This window comes from Schistocerca serialis, chromosome 12 (assembly GCF_023864345.2).
Source record: "Schistocerca serialis cubense isolate TAMUIC-IGC-003099 chromosome 12, iqSchSeri2.2, whole genome shotgun sequence".
NCBI lineage: Eukaryota > Metazoa > Arthropoda > Insecta > Orthoptera > Acrididae > Schistocerca > Schistocerca serialis.
Genome location: NC_064649.1, coordinates 55467266 through 55478847, shown reverse-complemented (window position 1 = coordinate 55478847; position 11582 = coordinate 55467266). Strand labels below are relative to the sequence as shown.

General features: G+C 43.0%; 1 pseudogene; it reads right to left on the bottom strand.

Moving 5' to 3' along the window:
* Nucleotides 1-405: 405 nt before the first annotated feature.
* LOC126428501 (5S ribosomal RNA) lies at nt 406-523 on the bottom strand (annotated as a pseudogene).
* Between the last annotated feature and the right edge of the window lie 11059 nt (nt 524-11582).

Here is an 11582-nt window from a genome sequence, read left to right as displayed (position 1 = left end):
CTACGCTTTCAGACAGGCTTCAGAAAAATGCTCGCACTTGTAGGTGATAGCCAACAAAGCAGTCTTAAACATCTGCTCTGTAAGAGAACAACACTGCTCTAAAATTGTCGAAAAAATTCGTATCAGACATTGGTCAAATAAAAAGAGGGGGAAAAAAATCAAGCAGCTGGGAGTAATGGTTTTAGAAGATGTATTTAAAAAAAGGACTCCGTCTTCAGGCCATGACTGGCCTACCGGGACCACCCGACCGCCGTGTCATCCTCAGCGGAGGATGCGGATAGGAGGGGCGTGGGGTCAGCACACCGCTCTCCCGCTCGTTATGATGGTTTTCTTTGACGGGAGCCGCTACTATTCCGTCGAGTGGTACCTCAGTTGGCATCACGAGGCTGAGTGCACCCCGAAAAATGGCAACAGCGCATGGCGGCACGGATGGTCACCCATCCAAGTTCCGACCACGCCCGACAGCGCTGAACTTCGGTGATCTCACGGGAACCGGTGTTTCCACTGCGGCAAGGCCGTTGCCTTAGAAGATGTATTAGGGAAGTCTATTGCTGGGGAAAGCATCAACAAAGTGGAAAGAGTATATGATATGAACAAGCATGTGCATCACAGAACGTGCTACTTCAAGAATCTTAAAGTAAAGCGATACAGCACAGTAGTGAAACCAAGGTGCCTACACACGATGAATATCTAATATTGAATTACAACTTGAATAAACTAGAAACATCATATGGAAGAATTATAAAAAAAGTAATGGATATACTACACACATAGACTTCTGGAGATTAAAAAATTGAATGGATATACTACACACATAGACTTCTGGAGATTAAAAAATTATCCGAATGTAAAAAATTACAACAATAAGATAGGGAATACTGATATTCTTCGGACGTTTATAGAAAATTCATGACAAGAGATTAATCAAAGAGCCCTTCAAATACCTTGGGTAAAATAACTCAATTACAAGCTCAGTTCTAGAGATCAAGGTTCAGAGTTGAAGAACGCTGTAGTTAGAAAGAATTTCTCCAGACTGGCCAAATTTTTTCCCCCGAGGTCATTACTGCCGACGAGCCATGATACTGCGGACGCTGCGGCTAGTAATCAAGCTTCAGTCCGAAAACAGCGTGTCGTTTTTAATGGCGAACGAACCAATACTGATAATGACGAACGGTTAGGCTGTCGTACAGTTGTGACTGAAAAACGCAATCCAAGGACTGAGGAGAAAATTCAACTACTGATGGACGGAGCTTCTGCTTTCCAGAAATTTCAGGATCACATATTTATCAAATTGCCAGTCGTGATTGTGGCTATGGAAATGTGTGTGCCACATGGGTTCCTCGATTTTCGAAAGATGAACACAAAAAACAACGAATATGAGCTGCACTGACTTCCTTCGCACGGTACAACAATAATGCCACGTTTTCCTAAGTACCAGCTGGGTTTCCCATAAAAGTCCAGAAAGAAAGCGCCAGTCAATGGAACGGCGTTATTTACAATTCACAAGGAAGTAAACAGAAAACATGAAGAAAAAAATTCTGAGTGTTAAAAAAGTTATGGCAATAGTGTTTCGGGATCTGAAGGACGTCCTACTCATGGACTTTACGCTTAGACCCACCACGCCGAGCCGTTCAAAACAAGTGGCGTTATGGTTCTTCACGGTTAAGCTCACCCATATTCTGCTGCGCTCACGGATTTGCTCTTTAAGCAGGCAATGTTTCAACATCTGCCTTTTAGTCCATACACGGCGGCTAGTGAATACCACCCTTTTGTGAAATTGAAGGACGTACTGGGCGGAAAGCACTATGGACATGACAAGCAACTTACGAGAGGATTTAAGTGATACGTTCAGTAACTTGCAACTCATACACTCGAGGGCATAGGAAAGCTTGTGGAGAACTAGGAGAAATGTTTCAATTTCTTAACGGCGTCCACGTATAAAAATCGATTTTTAAAACAATTAATTACAACATTACAGTCGTTCCTCGGACAACAAAACACGACCAAAGCCTCCAGTTTTCTCCAATCTTACGCCTGCAAAATACTCTTCGACATAGCCCTTCTGAGTACGCCTTCCTATATTGTTTTCTGGCATCCTCTTCGTTTCCTGTTACATGGAATCAATTCCATCATCTTTTCAGGCCGTCTCTCCTCACTAGAGTTGTAATACTACCTTAGTCTACTGTACTCTACGATAAAAAAGTGTAGAGTACGGTAGTTTTTCAAGTAACTTTGGTCAGTTGAGTTTGTACCTGCATTACCAGTACGTTAGGTGTGTTGCATACTTATCGGGCGTTACCTGAAAATGATCTCTTTTTTCACATATGCAATCAATGTCTTACTAGATTCCTAACAACTGGAAACAGTGAACCATCTAGGAAGTGAGTGAGGATATAAGGGGCTGCTGGTAACATACAGAACTTTTTTTATTCTACATAGCTATCCTTCTGTCTGCTACTTAAGAATAAACGATATTTATAGCAAAAATAAAATCGTCAAAGTTTCATTAAAAATTTATTCCGAAATTGTTCATTTGTAACTTGAAACAGAGGGATGTTGTTGTGAAAATGAAGAAAAAAAGACAGATTTATCATTTAGCGCTAGTTTCCTCAACAAAACAGGCAAAATAAAAAAAAACTTAAAACAAAAATATGTAGAACGTCGCTTCAGTACTTCATCGAAATCATATAAATATGTTGTTGTTATTAATAAAAAACTTTCGCATTTTTCAATAATAACAGGAATCTCTTGCCTTTGATTTGCGTTCTTTCCCTACCATTTCTACCTTAATCCTATCACTTAGTGCGTAATTTATGTAGTGCACCAAAACTATCGGACCATAGTTTGGGCAGAGTGCGACTCTAGTCCTCACCCAAAGGGGGATATGTGCTTTGCTTCGATTGTACCCATTACAGTGGTCCCCATGTTCATTCCGCTAAGGATTAGCCGAGCGGTCTAGGGGCTGCAGTCATGGACTGTGCGGCTGGTCCGGCGGAGGTTCGAGTCCTCCCTCGGGAATGGTTGTGTGTGTTTGTCCTTAGGATAATTTAGGTTAAGTAGTGTGTAAGCTTAGGGACTAGGGACTGATGACCTTAGCAGTTAAGTCCCATAAGAGTTCACACACATTTGAACATTTTTAACATTCCGCTAATTATGTCTTCAATTTTACGCCATAATGACTTACAGCAACGTGTCCAACATCGCATCTCCCGCGACAATAAGCTCCACTTAATTCTTTCCGTTGTTTCCCATATGTCTACCTCACTCGTTGTTGTACTTTCTGCAATAGTTTTGATTACCCTAACCTTCGTTTTTTATCTAACATATGAGCTCCGTAAAACTCTGCTTAATGGTATAGTTCCTTGTCTATCTTGTCGAATGTGGTTCTTAAGTTTTTAGGTCCATGATGTACATATGCAGACTGAAGCGAAAAATGAAACTTCGTATCAAGGCCGGGATTCGATCAGAGGACTCGCTAGGCAGACGCGCCAACCACTACGCCGCCCTAGCACAGCTGCTTTGCACGACTGCACAGACTATCCTAGCATGCCTCCCTCCTCAATCCAAATTCTCATTCATGCCTCAGCCCAGTCTCAAACATTTATGACGTAAATATCTCTGCAACGATATAGTTTCATTTGATTAAAGCCCCTACGCCTGGGTTTCTGGCATGATGAACAATGTCATTCAGTGCTTAGGTGTACTCAATTTGGAGAGACTCTGCAATGCTGTTCGCCGGTCTTGGTGACCGAGCGGTTGTAGGCGCTTCAGTCCGGAACTGCGCGACTGCTACGGTTGCAGGTTCGAATCCTGTCTCGGGCATTGATGTGTGTGATGTCCATAGTTAGGTTTAAGTAATTCTAAGTTCTAGGGGACTGATGGCCTCAGATGTTAAGTCCCATAGTGCTCAGAGCCATTTTTTGCAATGCTGTGCGAGTTTGGGAGAAATACCAAAGGGGACTGAAGCGCCAGTCGTTACTCTAAATTGAGGAGGGATGCATGCTACGATAGTCTGTGCAGTTGTGCAAAGCAGCAGCGCCAGGGTGGCGGAGTGGTTAACCCAGGAGACCTGGGTTCGAATCTCAGCCTTGGTACGAATCTTCATTTGTCACTTCAATGTCCATGTATACATCATATACAATGTACACTTCAAAAGGTCTCTGGAGCCATATAGTTTCATTTACTTCAGCCATCTTTGTTAATAATAACCAACTGCCAAATATTTGTAACAGTCCACAGACCTCACTACCCCAGAACGTCAGGTCTGGACACACTCCTCCAGTAACCAAATTCTTAGTTTTCTCTAAATTAATGGTTAAACCCATTTCTGATACTGTCTATGCAGCTTCCTAACCACGTAGTTGATGTTATCCTCATCCATTCCAAGAATGACTTGTGATCAACAAAAGGCAAAGTGAAGAGCTTGTCATCAATTACGAGGTATATGCACACCCTTTCTGCAGTAGGAACATTTCCAAAACCTTTGGGCAGAATTCAAGTTTTTGGTAAATAATGTAGGTGCTACTGCGTAGCCTTGTCCTAACCCTTTGGTCACTGGAATCTCTCCAAATGTGTAGCTAAGACGTCAAAGTATTTTTATAAAATAAATTTTCTTTTACGTAAAAAATTTTCGGAGAGGTCTTGGTCGCAAACAAATTTATTTCTTGTGACACGTTTCAATACATCATTTTCAGAAAACTGTGGCAGTAACTGTGTTGTCTAAACAGTAGGTGAACACTCCATACCCATTTGTCTTCACGATACAGTTCCATTTGTGGATGGTTTAGGATAGTACGATGTTTGTCATCATATATTTAACGATTCGTTCCATTGAACTGTTTCTGTATCTTTGCCTACAGCATCTTAATACGGTTATGGTGTCTGTTATCCATAAAAAAGTTTGCTTTTATTCGAGACATGGCCCCTTTGTACATACAATCTGTTAATATTTATTCCTTTTTCTGAAATAATTACAATGTCAATTTGGTTTGCCTAGAATGTTGGCCTTCAGTATGTATTATAGTATTTCGTTAGATTACTTTGATATCGTGCTTACAGCATATTTACAGTGTCTCTATGTCATAATAGGCTTTATTCATGACGTAATGATGTTTGCAAAAAAATTGGTGCAACATTGAAAAAAAATTTACGATTCTATTTCACAAACTGTAAACTTCTATGACGTTGATTACACGTTACGGTGTCTGTATGCCATAATAAGTTTTTATTCATTACACATGATTCGCTATTTGTAAAAACTGGTGTAACATGGTAAAGGATTTTTACGATTGTATTTCACAAACTATTAATCTTATTACGTCAATATGTCATATTTCCGGTCTCTGATATCAACGCGGTATGGCGCCCTCTTAGGTTTGTGACGTTCACGTTGGCATGTGAGATCCCATGGTGAACTGCTTTTGAAATTGGAGTTACTGTGTAGGTCTCGGGTGGGAGTCTGTATTTTAGTTGAACTGCTTACTAGTGTGAGCATTTTTGACCATTTTGTAAGTATTTACTATTCAGCGTAAGTTTCATTCTTGCTGATACTTTATTTTTCTTTGTCATATATCCTAGGGTATATGGAATGTCAGATCCCTTAATTGGGCATGTAGGTTAGAGAATTTAAAAAGGGAAAGGGATAGGTTAAAGTTAGATATAATGGGAATTGGTGAAGTTCGGTGGCAGGAGGAACAAGACTTCTGGTCAGGTGAATACAGGGTTACAAATACAAAATCAAATATGGGTAATGCGGGAGTAGGTCTAATAATGAATAAAAAAATTGGAGTGCGGGTAAGTTACTACGAACAGCATAGTGAAAGCATTATAATGGCCAAGATAGACCTGAAGCCCACGCCTACCACAGTAGTAAAAGTTTATGTGCCAACTAGCTCCGCAGATGACGAAGAGACTGGTGAAATATATGATAGGATAAAGGAAATTATTCAGATAGTGAAGGGAGACACAAACTTAATAATCATGGTGACTGAAATTCGATAGTAGGAAAAGTAAGAGAAGGAAACGTAGTACGTGAATATGGATTGGGGCTAAGAAATGAAAGAGGAAGCGGCGTGGTAGAATTTGGCATAGAGCATACTTACGCATAGCTAACACTTCGTTCAGGAATCATGAAAGAAGGTTGTATACATGGACGAAAAAATGTTCAAATGTGTGTGAAATCTTATGGGACTTAACTGCTAAGGTCATCAGTCCCTGAGCCGCGTGGGATTAGCCCAGCGGTCTAAGGCACTGCAGTCATCGACTATGCGGCTGGTCCCGGCGGAGGTTCGAGTCCTCCCTCGGGCATGGGCGTGTGTGTTTGTCCTTAGGATAATTTAGGTTAAGTAGTGTGTAAGCTTAGGAACTGATGACCATACCAGTTAAGTCCCATAAGATTGCACACACATTTTTTTTCATCAGTCCCTAAGCTTACACACTACTTAACCTAAATTATCCTAAGGACAAACACACACGCCCATGCCCGAGGGAGGACTCGAACCTCCGCCGGGACCAGCTGCACAGTCCATATACATGGAAGAAGCCTGGATATACTGGAAGGCGTCAGATAGATTGTGTAACGGTAAGACAGAGATTTAGGAACCAGGTTTTCAATTGTAAGACATTTCCAGGAGCAGATGTGGACTCTGACCACAATCTATTGGTTATTAACTGTAGATTAAAACTGAAGAAACTGCAAAAAGGTGGGAATTTAAGGAGATAAGACCTGGATAAACTGACAGAACCACAGGTTTTAGAGAGTTTCAGGGAGACCATTAGGGAACCATTGAATAGAATGGGGGAAAGAAATACTTTAGAAGAAGAATGGGTAGCTTTGAGAAGTGAAATAATGAAGGCAGCAGAGGATCTAGTGGGTAAAAAGACGAAGGCTAATAGAAATCATTAGGTAACATACGAGATATTGAAATTAATTGATGAAAGGATGTAGGTTGCAGTAGGTACTGAAAAATGAAGAAGCTTGCACAGGATAGAGTAGCATGGAGAGCTGCATCAAACCAGTCTCTGGACTGAAGACCACAACAACAACAACAACAACAACAACATATCCTAGGATATCCTGTTTACGACTTTTGTACTGTCTCTTATTGTCACAATTTTCCAAAGATGATGTACCGAAACGTGTTACAATAAATAAGTTCGTTCGCTGCCAAAACATCTCCAAGAATTTATTACTTTCCAAGTCTGAATGATCATATCCCTTAGACATGGATAAATTCGTCAGTCAAATGGATAAAAAGTTTTCCCCATTATCTTAGACAGAAATATATGGAGAAAAAAATTTTTTTTTACTTATAGAATGAACCTCGCCTACTTTCAAGCTTAGCTGAAACCAAGGACGATACGAAAGCAGAGGCAGACACTGAAGGATGTCTGTCAGGAAGTAGCTGTGACCTCTTTTTGTTGGGACCATCGGGCAGTGTCCTGGAGTGATGTTGCGAAACGGACAGGAAGCGTGGAAGAGGAAGGACGCAGTGGGAATTAGGGCGGTCCTCTGACGGCCTGCAGCCTGCAGCCTCCGCTGTTCCGAGCAGAGACCAGCCAGACAGCTGAGCGTCTCTAGTTGGAGTACTCTCTGGCCGCAGTGGCCAGAATTAGTTTACGACTGGCGGGCGGCAGTTGCGTCTAAGGCGGGCGGCCTGCACGCGTGGCGGGCCTGGAGGACCACGCCAGGAAGCTGTCTCTGCACTGAGGCCGCTCTGGTAGCCGGAAGACAGGCTCCACTCTGCCCGGGGACGGTTCCACACCAAAAATATGCCAAATCTAAAACGACTACAACCGTTGAACCGTGAAAATTTACTTTCAAAATCTTTTCTTAAAGAATTTACTTTATTTACTAGCGATTAATCAAGAACATTAACACACTATGTGAGCGTGGAAGTTGCCAAGGAGTAATTGAGGGGAACAAATTAAGTTTCAACCAATGGAAATTTTATTCCTGAAAGCCTTTTCATAACAGATTTAAAATTTATAAGCAGAAAAGTACCGTCGAAATATCAAGTTACAATTATTCAGAGGCAGATTTTATTTTTATTTTTTTTACACACCAGATTACTTCAAACTAAAATTTTTAACTACTCACACAGACACATTAACTATGCACCCCGTAAGAGGGATGGAAATGATACAAACACTCACACTAAGAAATTATTTTCCACGAAAACTGCAATTTGTTTTTAAAAGGGCTCTTACAGTGGAAGGGTGGCAACTTTATAAAAATGAATATTTAAATAAAACTCATGAAATTCAGACTTACAAAAAGTGTACAACATGCTCTACATTACACATATACCGCCTCGCAAGTAGATAGACAAGATAAAAACATATTTCAGGAATTCGGCCTTAATTCTATTAATTCGTTAACACCGAATCCGACAAACATGACAGAGGGAGATATTAACGTACGGCAGACCGAGAGACAGACAGACACTGACTGCCCGACACTGAGGCGGCTGACCAACTGACTAGACTCAGACTGACAGCTCACCACTTTGGAGCTCATAGCGCCGCTTAAATGCAAGTGAACAGGCAACTTTTCCCCTTTCCCGCCAGAGGAAGACACCAAACCTGCGATTGCCACAGCGGCGCCACCGCCAGAAACGAAGAACGACTACTTTCGACTACGCGCTGCGGCGCGCTCTTCAAAACAGCAAATTTTACTACGGCTCAGCCGTCTGTATTTCCAATTTTATTTTATTTTTACCGCCAGTTTCGGCGTTACACTACGCCAACTTCAGGCCCTCTGACGGACGAGCAGGAACAATCCTACCTCTTGCACAGTCGAAATAGAACCCATCTGAAGACTTATTAACGGTGTTCCTTCGATCATCACTTGAAGCGTGTTAGAGTAGCGCCGAAACTCTTAGAAAAATTAAAACAAAACTGATAATGTCGATGGCTGAAGGTGTTTTGGATTTGACGTTTTATACTGAACAGCCGAAGTCCCACACACCATTATGTATAAAGAAAATGGTTCAAGTGGCTCTGAGCACTATGGGACTTAACATCTGAGGTCATCAGTCCCCTAGAACACTAATGGCCATTAAAATTGCTACACCAAGAAGAAATGCAGATGATAAACGGGTATTCATTGGACAAATATATTAGAACTGACATGTGATTACATTTTCACGCTATTTGGGTGCATAGATCCTGAGAAATCAGTACCCAGAATATAGACCTCTGGCCGTAATAACGGCCTTGATACGCCTGCGCATTGAGTCAAACAGAGCTTGCATGGCGTGTACAGGTACAGATGACCTCGCAGCTTCAACAGGATACCACAGTTCATCAAGAGTAGTCACTGGCGTATTGTGACGAGCCAGTTGCTCGGCCACCATTGACCAGACGTTCACAATTGGTAAGAGATCTGGAGAATGTGCTGGCCAGGGCAGCAGTCGAACATCTTCTGTATTCAGAAAGGCTCGTACAGGACCTGCAACATGCGTTCGTGCATTATCCTCCTGAAATGTATAGTTTCGCAGGGATCGAATGAAGCGTAGAGCCACGGATTGTAATACACCTGAAATGTAATGTCCACTGCTCAAAGTGCCGTTAATGCGAACAAGAGGTGACCGAGACGTGTAACCAATGGCACCCCATACCATCACGCCGGGTGATACGCCAGTATGGCGACGACGAATACACGCTTGCAATGTTCGTTTACCACGATGTCGCCAAACACGTATGCGACCATCTTGATGCTGTAAACAGAACCTGGATTCATCCGAAAAAATGACGTTTTGCCATTCGTGCGCCCAGGTTCGTCGTTGCAAACGTCCCCATCTCTTGACTCAGCGATCGAGACGTGGCTGCACGATTCGTTACAGCCATGCGGATAGGATGCCTGACATCTCGACTGCTAGTGATACGAGGCCGTTGGGATCCAGCACGGCGTTCCGTATTACCCTCCTGAACCCACCAATTCCATATTCTCCTACCAGCATTGGATCTCGACCAACGCGGGCACAATGTCGCGATACGATAAACCGCAATCGCAATAGGCTACAATCCGATCTTTATCAAAGTCGGAAATGTGATGGTACGCATTTCTCCTCGTTACACGAGGCGTCACAACAACGTTTGTTGTGGTGACGCGGATCAACTGCTGTTTGTGTGTGAGAAATCGGTTGGAAACTTTCCTCATGTCAGCACGTTGTAGTTGTCGCCCCCGTTGCCAACCTTGTGTGAATGCTCTGACAAACCTAATCATTTGCATATCACAGCATCTTCTTCCTGTCGGTTAAATTTCGCGTCTCTAACACGTCATCTGCGTGGCGTAGCAATTTTAATGGCCAATAGTGTAGAACTACTTAAACCTAACTAACCTAAGGACATCACAAACATCCATGCCAGAGGCAGGATTCGAACCTGTGATCGTAGCGGTCGCGCCGTTCCAGACTGAAGCCCCTAGAACCGCTCGGCCACACCGGCCTGCTGCACTCTTACGGATTTATAGACACCCCTACAATATTTGTGGTGTCAGTTCCCTCCAGCACTCGTCATTAAGCGAGACCATGACACGTCATGCTGTGGCTCTTCTGCGTGCTCGTGGGGGCCTTCACTGTACTAGGTAGGTGTACTAGTTTCTTTAGCTCTTCAGTGTATAATATACACTGTCGTCGCTAATGAATATGACTACGTCAGTCGTCAGAACAAGTGCATTTACGATTCCCTTCGTTGTGTTACCACAGATGTGATATAACTGTTTCCAGTAGGACATACGTATTACGTTGTCAAAGCAAAAGACAGAATTTCAAAAAACATCCATCAAACTTCGATCTTTAAGTGGTGATATCGTCCCAGTACACAGATAGCAGGTAGATCGAGAGTTTGCTACATTTGCTATGAAGCTACACTGTCCAGTCACATTCATGTGGCCTCCGGTCAAAAGCCTGAATGACCACCTGCGACACTAGACTTGCAGGGAGAGACTCAGTGATGTTCTGCAAGGTCCTGATGGTGATGTGGAGCCACGCCGAGTGCAGAGCTGCAGCCAATGCCAGGTTTCTCGGTTTAGGATCCATGGCATGAACAGTTCCATAGAACTGGTGCCACAGAGTTTGCATTGGGATTAAATCCAGGGAGTTTGCTGGCCAGGGGAGGGTCGTGAGTTCGCCCTGGTGCTCTTCGAACCGCACACGTACACTGCAAAATGTGTGATATGTTGCATTGTCCGGCTGGTTAATGTTGTGGTCTCGAGGAGAAACAAATTACGTGTGGAGGTGGACATGGTCACGCCGGCCAGAGTAGCCGTGCGGTTTTAGGCGCTACAGTCTGGAACCGGGAGACCGCTAAGGTCGCAGGTTCGAATCCTGCCTCGGCCATGGATGTGTGTGATGTCCTTAGGTTAGTTAGGTTTAAGTAGTTCTAAGTTCTAGGGGACTGATGACCTAAGAAGTTGAGTCCCATAGTGCTCAGAGCCATTTGAACCATTTTGACATGGTCACCAAGGATACATGCACACTTGTGCTGATCCATAGTGCCTTACAGAACGATGACATCACCCAAGAAGTGTCAGGAAAACAGTCACCAGACCACAATACTCCCTGCTGGTAGCCCCAAGG